The sequence below is a fragment of the Meriones unguiculatus genome, chromosome 6, assembly GCF_030254825.1.
Source record: "Meriones unguiculatus strain TT.TT164.6M chromosome 6, Bangor_MerUng_6.1, whole genome shotgun sequence".
Taxonomy (NCBI): domain Eukaryota; kingdom Metazoa; phylum Chordata; class Mammalia; order Rodentia; family Muridae; genus Meriones; species Meriones unguiculatus.
Genome location: NC_083354.1, coordinates 24564156 through 24573754, shown reverse-complemented (window position 1 = coordinate 24573754; position 9599 = coordinate 24564156). Strand labels below are relative to the sequence as shown.

Genomic DNA, 9599 nt, shown 5'->3' with positions numbered 1-9599 from the left:
GCTTATTCACCACCAAAGACAGTAACAATGTCTGCTAACTGCTATTGTCAAGAGCCAGTTATCACGTCCATTTATGCAACTGGCTCCTTGGCTGGTGCTAATGGAAGGGAAGGAAAAGGCTAAGCTATTAAAGATAGTCCAGACTCTGTGTGTGCTTGTGTGTGTGTCGTGCACGCACGCACGTGTGTGAAGGCCAGAGGTCAATGCCAAATGTCTTCCGGAATCTCTCCCTACCATATCACTTACTGAACCTGGCCTCACCAATTCCGTTAGACTGACTGGCCAGGGATCCTCCCTGTTCCTCCTCCCCAGTGCTGGGACGCAGATCTCTGTGTCTCTGCACCCACTTCTACGTTCAGGGATCTGAACTCGCGTCTTCATGCTTGTAGGGCCAGCACCTTACCTGGCTGAGCCGCCTCTCCAGCCCCACGCCATACAGATAAGCACATTCTCAGTCAGAACAGATGAGGCTCTGCCTGCCAGAAACAGGAGGCTCAGCAGCTGCCCGGGCCTGGCGTGAGCCTCAGACTAGTGTGGCATCCATTCGAGCCCCTAGTTAGAATCCCCCCAATTTTCCGTGATAAGTCTGGAACACGTGACGGTTTTCTATCCCAGCTACCTAACTTCTATTTGAGGACAAACGTCAACCTGCTACCACCCAGATGACTTCCCTGTCATCCTCTGGCAGCCTATCAGAGGGGAGAAAGCGTGGTGCCTGTCTTATGTTTTCAGGTTCTTTAGGCTGTTCCCCTTCCACTCCTGAGGCCAGGCACTGGAAATGTTTTTTTCCATCAATTCAGTCTGAAGCAGAAAGCTCAGGACTGAGGGGCGTGAATTAATGAAACTGTTGGGTGAAGGGCCCCATTAATAAACTCTGTTTGCTTCTGTCCTCTTGGAGCAGCTGGTTATTAAAAAGTGTCCGAGTTGCTTTTTCTGTCTTCTGAGGGTGATGAAACTGAGCCCGGCTAAAGAGGCTACAGAGGGGCAGCCTGGTCAGCAATAATCACTGGCCGGGATGGAGAAGATGTGCCCAGGCCCTGTTGTGCACGTAGTTATGGGACACCCCCCCCCCCCTTCACCAGCCAGCACAAGAAGGGGCGAGAGTCAGGGCACACTTTTCCTCGCCACATCTGTAACTGACTCCCACCAGGAGAAGCTGGCTGTCATTTGGCATTTTGAAGAGTACTCGGCTTAAATGGCACCTTCCTGGGGAGGCCACAGAGGCTGGAGCACCCTGGGTCAAGTTATGTATTCTCAGCACGAGCTCCAGAGTGGGCAGGAAGGGTTTATTTGTCCTCTGACTCTGCAGCAGTTGGTGTCACCTCTCTGGGCCCTGTTATCTATCTTCACAGGAAGGGGGAGCTGGGGTCTGCAGGTCATAATAGCTGAAACGTGGCAATCACTGAGGAGCTGAGAAGCCAGGAGGCGCATCCTGGAGGGGCAGCCCCCACAGCGTCCCTGTGGACAGGGCGCATCTGAAGGAGGCCTGAATTGGAGACGGGGAACTGTCAGATGGGCAACCTGCTCCTCCAGTCTCTACCCAGGCATAGCGCCCATTTTCCTTTAGTCTGCAGACTCAGCAGGAGGCATCCCGGCATGCCTTCCTCCTGCCAGCTTCCACATTAGCATCTATAGCTCCCGTTCCTGTGATGCTTGACCCCAGGTCTCTCCCCCCCTCCCCCCCAGGCTAAAACACCCCAACACACCAGCGCTGAGCTGTACCCTGGCCTGTCCCATGCCTGTGACAGAGGCCACACAGTACAGTGTCACACAGCTAAAACTGTTCTTTTCTGGATGTTTTTGTCAAGATCTCTGAACACCTGTTCTCAAGACACTATCTTCAGGAGAGGGGCCTCTCTCGGATCTATTCTGGCTCCCACACAGTTTGCATGAACTCCCCAGCCTCTGACCTTGAAGTTCTTCTGTTCCCACGAGGGGGTTGGGGGGAACCACAGCTCCTCAAAGGTGCAGGGAAATTTCTAGCAAGTCGAATATGTCAGAGGACAAGGCTGCGGTTCAGTCCCTTGAACTGAACCTTGAGGTGAATTTGGCATTTGTGTGGAAATCCGTACTCTGTGCCTCCAGCTGCGAGACAATGGGGGCCATTTATAACTTTGAATGTGGAGGGAAAGCATCTGGTTCAAATAACACACACACACACCAACAGGAATACAAAACAATATGCACAAGCAAGCTTAACCACAAGGAGGGGCCATGGGAGACAAGAAAACACAGGCCCTGTGCAGGAATCAGAGGCTGCTGGTTCTAAAGGTGAGGAACCAGAGATGGTAAGTCAACTGCTTAAGTGTGCACAGCATGTAAAGACATCAAAGACCAGAATCCTGCTGGCCCAGCTTCCAAGCTGCAGACTTTCCCAGCTCCAAATTACAGGACTAAGAAAAAGGCCCCTGCCCATCTGAGGCTCTAGGACACAGGAGGAAGTCACTCCCATCAGAAGGTCAGAGGGCCCCAGGAAGCAGATGGCTTTAATAATGGCCAGTTGGGCCACCAGATCCTGTCACTACAGCCAAAGAGACCTCAGGAGTCAGCGGATCTTCTAGGACATGGTCCCAGACTCACTGTGGCACTGGGTGAGAGGCACCCAGGCATCCCAGATACACCTGGAGAATGTTTGTCCAGACCAGGACCCCACGGGGTGCTGAGACCTGGAGAGGGAGGGGGCAGTAGGACAGTGGAAGTAGCCAGCACACACGAGAGGGGAAGGCCTGCACCCACTCTCACCCCACAGGCTCCCCTGGGCCCAGAGCCTCTGCGGCTCTGCTGTCCCCCATGGCACAAACTCTCCAGGGAGCCCTCTGCCTTGTGGAGGTGGCTCGCCTGACTTCATCTTGTTCCTCTTTCCTGATTATTCTGCTTCGCCCCCAGGCCAGAGTTCCAGATCCCCTGTCCCAGGCCCTACTTGAATCTTCCTCAGGACAGGAACCCAGCGAGATTGTGCAGACTGCACAGCACCTACCCCGCCCCCACCCAGAGACAGTGACAGACGGGCCATGTCCCTTCACAGATACCCATTTCCCTCCACGGCCTGTGGCCCACTGCATCCAAGCAAGCACCCTACAACACAGACAGGAAGAGCCCCTTACCTCTCCTCATCTCCTTTACCACCTTCTACAGCACCAAAGAGCTGAAGACCTCCGTGTCTCTCTGGACCAGCCCCATCACTAATAGGGAACAGTGCATGGACCGGCATCTCTGGTTGTACCTCCTCAACTGGGGACCTTTGACAAGTACTTTTCCTCAAATTCACGTGAGGGATGTTTGCTGGGAACCTGCCAGGTGTTTTGGAATTACTGACGTCAACAGAAGACAAGTCCCGGATGATGGATGAACTTGTACTGCAGGTGGAGAGAGATAATAAACACACTCACTAAACAGCAGTGGAATGAAGGGGTAGCTGATTGAGGAAATGGGACCGGGACAGTCTCTCTACCTCACTGACACGGATGGAAACCCAAAGGAATCGAGGGAGGGGCACGTGAAGACACATTCTAAGAGCAGAAAGTGCAAAGGCCCTGAGGCAGGAGTTCGAAGGACTGGCTAGTGCAGAGTGAAGGGAAGCACAGAGGGTGACAGCAGATAGGACATGAAAGGGACATATCACAGGAGCCTGTGGTTCAGGTGAAGGGTTTGGAATCTGATTGAGTATGGGAAGGGACATTGCTGGTGAGTTTCAAAGAGAAGGGTGACACGATGCGGCTCCTACCCTGATGGCATGGTGAAGAGCTGAGGGGGCCAGGGAGGCCAACACAGAGATGGCATCACCTATGCAGGCAGCTAGTATGAAGACCCAGGGTGGCTCTGATTGAGACAGGAAAGGCCGTGAGCGCTGCAGAAGAATCAAGGGTGCGATGCGGCTGACTCTCTCCAGCCAAATGGCTTGAAGAATGACCTTGTCGTTGAACGGGAAGACGGAAGATCAGGTCCTGATTTTGTTCAGACACGTTATGTCAGATGCCTTCCGGACACTTTAAGTAGGCAGCTTTAACAGACATCTGGACAGAGAGGTTTGGAATCTGGAACAGAGACCTGAGTGCAGAGAGCTGGCGCCCTAAGTCTGAACCTGCATTTAGTGCCCCGGGACTTAGATGCCTATCTGAGCTCTCTCTCTCCAGCCTTTGACCTGAACTCTGACCTTTCGTCTGCACCCGCATCGTCAGCTCAATAGAACACTAGCGGGTGTGTCTGACCCATGGCTTTGATCCACATGTCACCAAGAATAGCCGTATGTGGCCCAACGCAAACTTGTAAACATTCTTAAAACATGATTTTATTTTATTTTATTTTATTTGTCACTACATTTTTTGGTTTTTCACAAATGAATTTGTAGATGACATTGTCATGCCTCATGTGGAATGGCTGTATGAGTCTGCTGGAGAACCAGAAGGCCAGAAACTGATCTGGAATTTTCATTGCTTCCTCTGGAGAGGCCTTTTTTATTTTCTTCCGAAAGGGGAGCTGGAAAGGCTCCAGGTGGCCATCTGGCCTCCCGCTTCGGCATTTGCATAGGAGGAAACTGAGTCCCAAGAGAGGGACTGGCTTGCTTGAGGTCACAGTTGGATTTTGGTGGCTTCATACACAGGGTGAGACAGCTGTCTCTACGAAAGAAATGGAGATTGACGGCAAATCAGCAGATGCTGACCTCGGCCTAGTGCTGCCCTGTCACCTTGCCATGACCATGTCAGCGTCCTCAGAATGATGGAGAAGCGCTTGCCTCTGCCCCTAGTGGCACCTCCTGTTACCTCCAAGGGGCCATGTGCTCAAATTACAGACATGGCCTTGGGGACATCTGGACACTCCCTGTCCACAGATTTTTGAACAGGCTCTGGTCCCTAACCGCTCCTGTTATTTACCGATATCAAGTTGACAGGCTCTAGAGTCACTCAGGAGACAAGCCTCTGGGCACATCTGTGAGGCAGCTTCTAGACTGGGGTAAATGAGGTGAGTGACACACCCTCACGGTGGCCCGCACCACCCCAGCAGGCTGAGGAGAAGGCCAGCCAGGCACCAGCATCCATCTCGCTCTGCTTCCTGACGGTGGATGTCAGTGACCAGCAGCCCACCTTCCTGACACCGTGACTCCCCAGCCATGGTGGACGGCACTGCGAGCCAGATTCAACCCCTTCTCTCTTATGTTGCTTTGGTCAGTAACTCTGTCACAGCAGGGGAGAGAATTACCCACAGCTCCTACCTTGCTTACTGAGAAGGCTTTTCCACCTTTCATGCCCAGCTAAGATGCTCCATCCATTAAGCCTCCCTCTTAGCTTCCCTCAGCTGTGTGGCCCGATGCCTGTGCTTTCTCTGACCTTTCTGCCTCTCCGGGGTGTGGTTCAGTGACTGGTCACATGCTGGGCAGCAGCAGTCTAAGCACAGGTCCTGGTGCTGAGGCTGAGGCCGATGGGGAGGCGTCCCCAACAGCCCATACCCAGGGAGGGTGCAGGATCTCAGCCTTGGGCGCCTTTGCCAGAGATTTAGTTGTTTGGTCTATGTGTCCTAGCCTATAAGACAAATTAGTAACCACATCACACCTGGCATTTCGGTGAAAATTATCTGGGACTCAACCTGAGCTACAAGGTAGGACTCAAAAAATAGAGGAAGGAGTTGTAGGTTTTGGTGTTTGTTTGTTTGTTTGTTTGAGATAGGATCTCAGGCTTGCCTTAAACTCTCTGTGTGGTTGATGACCTTGACTCTTGACCTTTCTGCCTCCACCTTCTGGGATTATAAGTATTCTCCACCACGCTCCAACCCAGGGCTCCCCGTATGCTAAGCAAGTACTCTAACAACTGAGCTCTGTCTATTCTTCCCACCTCGCCCCCCTTTTTTGAAAGAGGTCTTTCTATTTAGACCAGGCTGGCCTTGAGCTAGAACTCCAAATCCTGCTACTTCAGCCTCTTGAGTGCTTGGATTACAAGCATGCACTACCACACTAGAAATTGTTTTTCATGATGCTTTTCATCCTGGCTCAGATCTAAGATGAATTTATCTTGAGGATTCTCATACAAAGAACTGTGTGCACCCTAAAAGAAAATACTGAAATTCCTGTGCTGGTAACCATGGCTGCATGCTTAGCTCGGCTGCTATGGCTGAGCTGTAGACCTCCTGGAGAGAAGCCAAGAGTAACAGAAGGGTGACAGGAGAGTCGGGACTCAAGGCCAGACCCAGGCCACAGCAGCCTGACATGTGCTGGACATCACTTGCCAGCAGCTGGGGAGACAGGCCTTCCCTCCCTCCCTGCTGCTTGCCCTCTGCCTCTGTGTTCAGGTCACTCTCCCTGACTGGCGCTCTGCCTGGGCCATTTCCTGTTTCCTAAACATCTCTTCAGCATTTTCATGCTATTTCTCAGATCATTCTTTTTTTTTTTTTTTAAGTATTTCATTTATTTATATTTACTTAACCTTATTTTATGTGCATTAGTGTGAAAGTGTCAGATGCCTTGGAATGGGCATTTTAGACAGTTGTGAGCTGCCATGTGGGTGCTAGAACTTGAACCCGGGTCCTTTGGAATAGCAGATAGTGCTCTTAACCACTGAGCCATCTCTCCAGCCCTCTCAGGTCATTCCTTATGCCTCCCAGAATTATCCTTATGTAGGAAAACTCCTACATAACCTTCAAAATTCAGTACAAGAACAGCAATGTCTCCTTGAGGCAGGATAGAAAGGCAGAGAAAATTGGGGGACTTGAAAAAGTCAGAGGAGGATCCCCCCACCAGAATTCAGAATTCAGTTAAGCCTCTCAGCAGCAAAGGAGCAAGAATTCCAGCCAAGTAACAACTGTTTATAGCTTCTCTCCCTTGCAAGCCATAAACCTGCCATTTTCTAGGAAACTCAGCAGAAACCCATTTTCAGGGAAAAGGTAAAAGCCCTTGTACAAGCCCAACAGCACCTGGTCTCACCTTATCTGATATGATTCCATCCCGGCATCTCCAGAGCCACCCCCGATCTCATGTATCAAAAGAGAGAGAAAAGGAGGGGGTAAAATGGGTTTCTTAGCAACCCTTGGAGATGTGCCTCGAGAGCTACTAACATGACAAATACAGCTAATTCTAACAATTAATTGTTACTCTCCCTTGATCATTATGTCCTACTCTGCCCTGCTCTCTCAGGAACCTCGTACCTGACTTAAATATGCCCGTCTTTCCTCTGAGTGCCTCTCTTTCTCTTAACCTTCATGCTTAAGCCTATATTAAAATTTATTGAATAAAGCCAGGTGGTGGTGCATGCCTTTAATCCCAGGCAGAGGCTGGTGGATTCTGTGAGTTCAAGGCAAGCCTGGTATACAGAGTGAGTTTCTGGACAGCCAGGGCTACACAGAGACACCTTGTCTTAAAAAACAAACAAACAAATTGAGTAAGTTTTTTAATGACAGTTTGTCATAGACTGTCCTGAGATTCTTTTGAGTGTTAATGCCACAAACCCTGGTTTGGCCCAAGTCACAGTCTCTAAAAGTCCAGGGGACCCCTTAGGCTGCTAAGGGTGGCACAGTAGAGCTGTGTCTCTGAGCCCCCCCCCCCCCCGCTGATACCCTGACTTTCCAGTCCCCTCCATCCAGTCTTCTCTATGATGTATGAAGCAGTGACAACAAGGAAGGTAGCAGTGACAATTGTCACATGCTAATGGACCTCTTCTCCAGGCACTACTCAAAACTCTTCATCATTTCAACCAGTCTTGATGGCAACCACCAAGAAAGAGACACCGATGCTTGGTAAGCAAGGACACGAAGCCTGGGTGGGTCCAGAGCTTCTTGACCTCCCCAGGAAGGGAACAAGAGTACTGGGGTTTGCCTGGAGAGGCTGCCCTCAGATCCGCATCTACGGCCATGCTGCAGAGCTGCTTCCCGCGTGACTTCCGGGGGTTGCCCAGAAGTCTGTCTCCTTTGTCCTTGCAGCCTCAGAAACTGGCACCAGTGGCATGGAAGAGACAGTGGCTGCCCATCAAACCACAGTCGGCCTTCGGCCTTCGTTTCACACACCTCTCCCCCGCCCGCCCTGCTCAGCTGCGGTGGACTGTGATGGCCCAGAATTGCTGGGGGAAGGGTTGAGGAGAGTTTCAACCTTGGATGCCCATGCGAGGGCGGCAGTTGTTGGCTCCTTCCCCTCTCCCAACCTGGAGCCGGAAAATCAGCCACCCCACTCTCAGCCACAGTAAGAATTCACTACCCTGACAGTTACCAGGCCTCACTACATGCCTGACCATAGAAGGTTTTTCTCCCTCGGACCCCTTAGCCTCTGAGTACATATTTTCTTTCAACACCCCTGTTCTGGCCAGTTGTACATGTCTACACAAACCTTGCCCCAGAGACCCTGCCCACCTCCCGGGGACATAAAGACCCCTCTTCATCCTCCCCATTAACAGAACCAGTTCTCTGAAGCTGCTCCCCCATGTGTATTCTTCGCCTGCACACTCGCCACACCCACACACCCCGCTAAGCTTCCCTCCCTCCAGCCTACTCCGTGTACTCTCCGTGCTGGCTCTTCCCAGGGGGAGAAGCAGACACAGCGGCAGTCGGGTCCTTCCTGCCTACGGCTCTGAGCTTCTGTGTGCCACTTTGGGTCCTGCAGTGTGCAGGCGGGCTAGCTGAGGATTGCTCCCAGGACTTCCCAAGCACTGTAAACCCTTGCTGTATGTAAAATCGTGTCTTGGGACCGAGATGGCCCAGTCCGTAAAGCCCTTGAAGTTAAAGTGTTAGCACCTGAGCTCAGACCTTCAGGCCCCACCCGCATGGAAGGTTCAGATGCTGAGGCTTACATCTGGTCCCAGTGCTGGGGAAGTGGAGACAGGGGATCCCTGGGGTTTGCTGGCCAGCTGAGCCAGGGTGCTCCAGGCTCAGCTAGAGGCAGTATCTCACAACTAAGGCAGCCAATGATGACGGAAGACACTTGACCTTAACTTGTGAGCACCCCCCACCTGTGTCGTCTGAGCCCCTGATAGTATAATGAGGTGGTCATTGCACTTCCTCTTTTACAGACAAGAAAAGCAAGGCTTCGCAGTGGCAACGCCATCACCCCACTAGGGCCCAGTGCTCTCCTTGCCTGGCCCCAAGTCCTAGGCTTTCCCTACCTCCATCCCTCACTCAGCCCAAATCCTTCCATGTCTCCCATTCCCCAATTTCACACCATCACACAATCGGCCTTGCCTGGATAAAAACATGCTGGATTAAATCTAATGGTCTAAGAAAAATGTGCCACGACTCAGCATTCCAAGTGAAACGCTCTTAGAACACAAACCTGGAGAAGCCTGCTATTTTTGGATGGCCTCGCACCAATATGTGGGCTTCCTTTTTGTAGAGAATGTCACTGCATTTCGTTTCCTACTTTCGTTCCCCTGCCTGGGCTGAGCAGGATTACGCAATCAGAGCCTCAAAGTGAGTCACCTCCTGAGGAGCTGCCAAGCTATCCACAGCTCCTGATGCGGCTCCGGTACAGGCTCCCACCCAGCCCGTGGGCGGCTCTGCTCAGGGTGCACAGTTCTGCTTTCTCTCTTGCCCTCCCCTTTTCTTCACTCTGTCCTTTTCTTCCATTCTCCTTTTCTTCCCCATCGTTTTCTCTTGGAAGAGATTGGATTCCAGCACCCAGCCCTGCCAGG

General features: G+C 51.8%; 1 long non-coding RNA gene across 1 annotated transcript; it reads right to left on the bottom strand.

Annotated features, from left to right (window-relative positions):
• Positions 1-4367: 4367 nt before the first annotated feature.
• LOC132654902 (uncharacterized) lies at positions 4368-9380 on the bottom strand. The gene is made up of 3 exons (XR_009592509.1): positions 9242-9380; positions 5325-5516; positions 4368-4616 (listed from the first exon to the last, which is right to left on the bottom strand). It is a non-coding gene; the product is annotated as an uncharacterized LOC132654902 (long non-coding RNA).
• Positions 9381-9599: the final 219 nt, after the last annotated feature.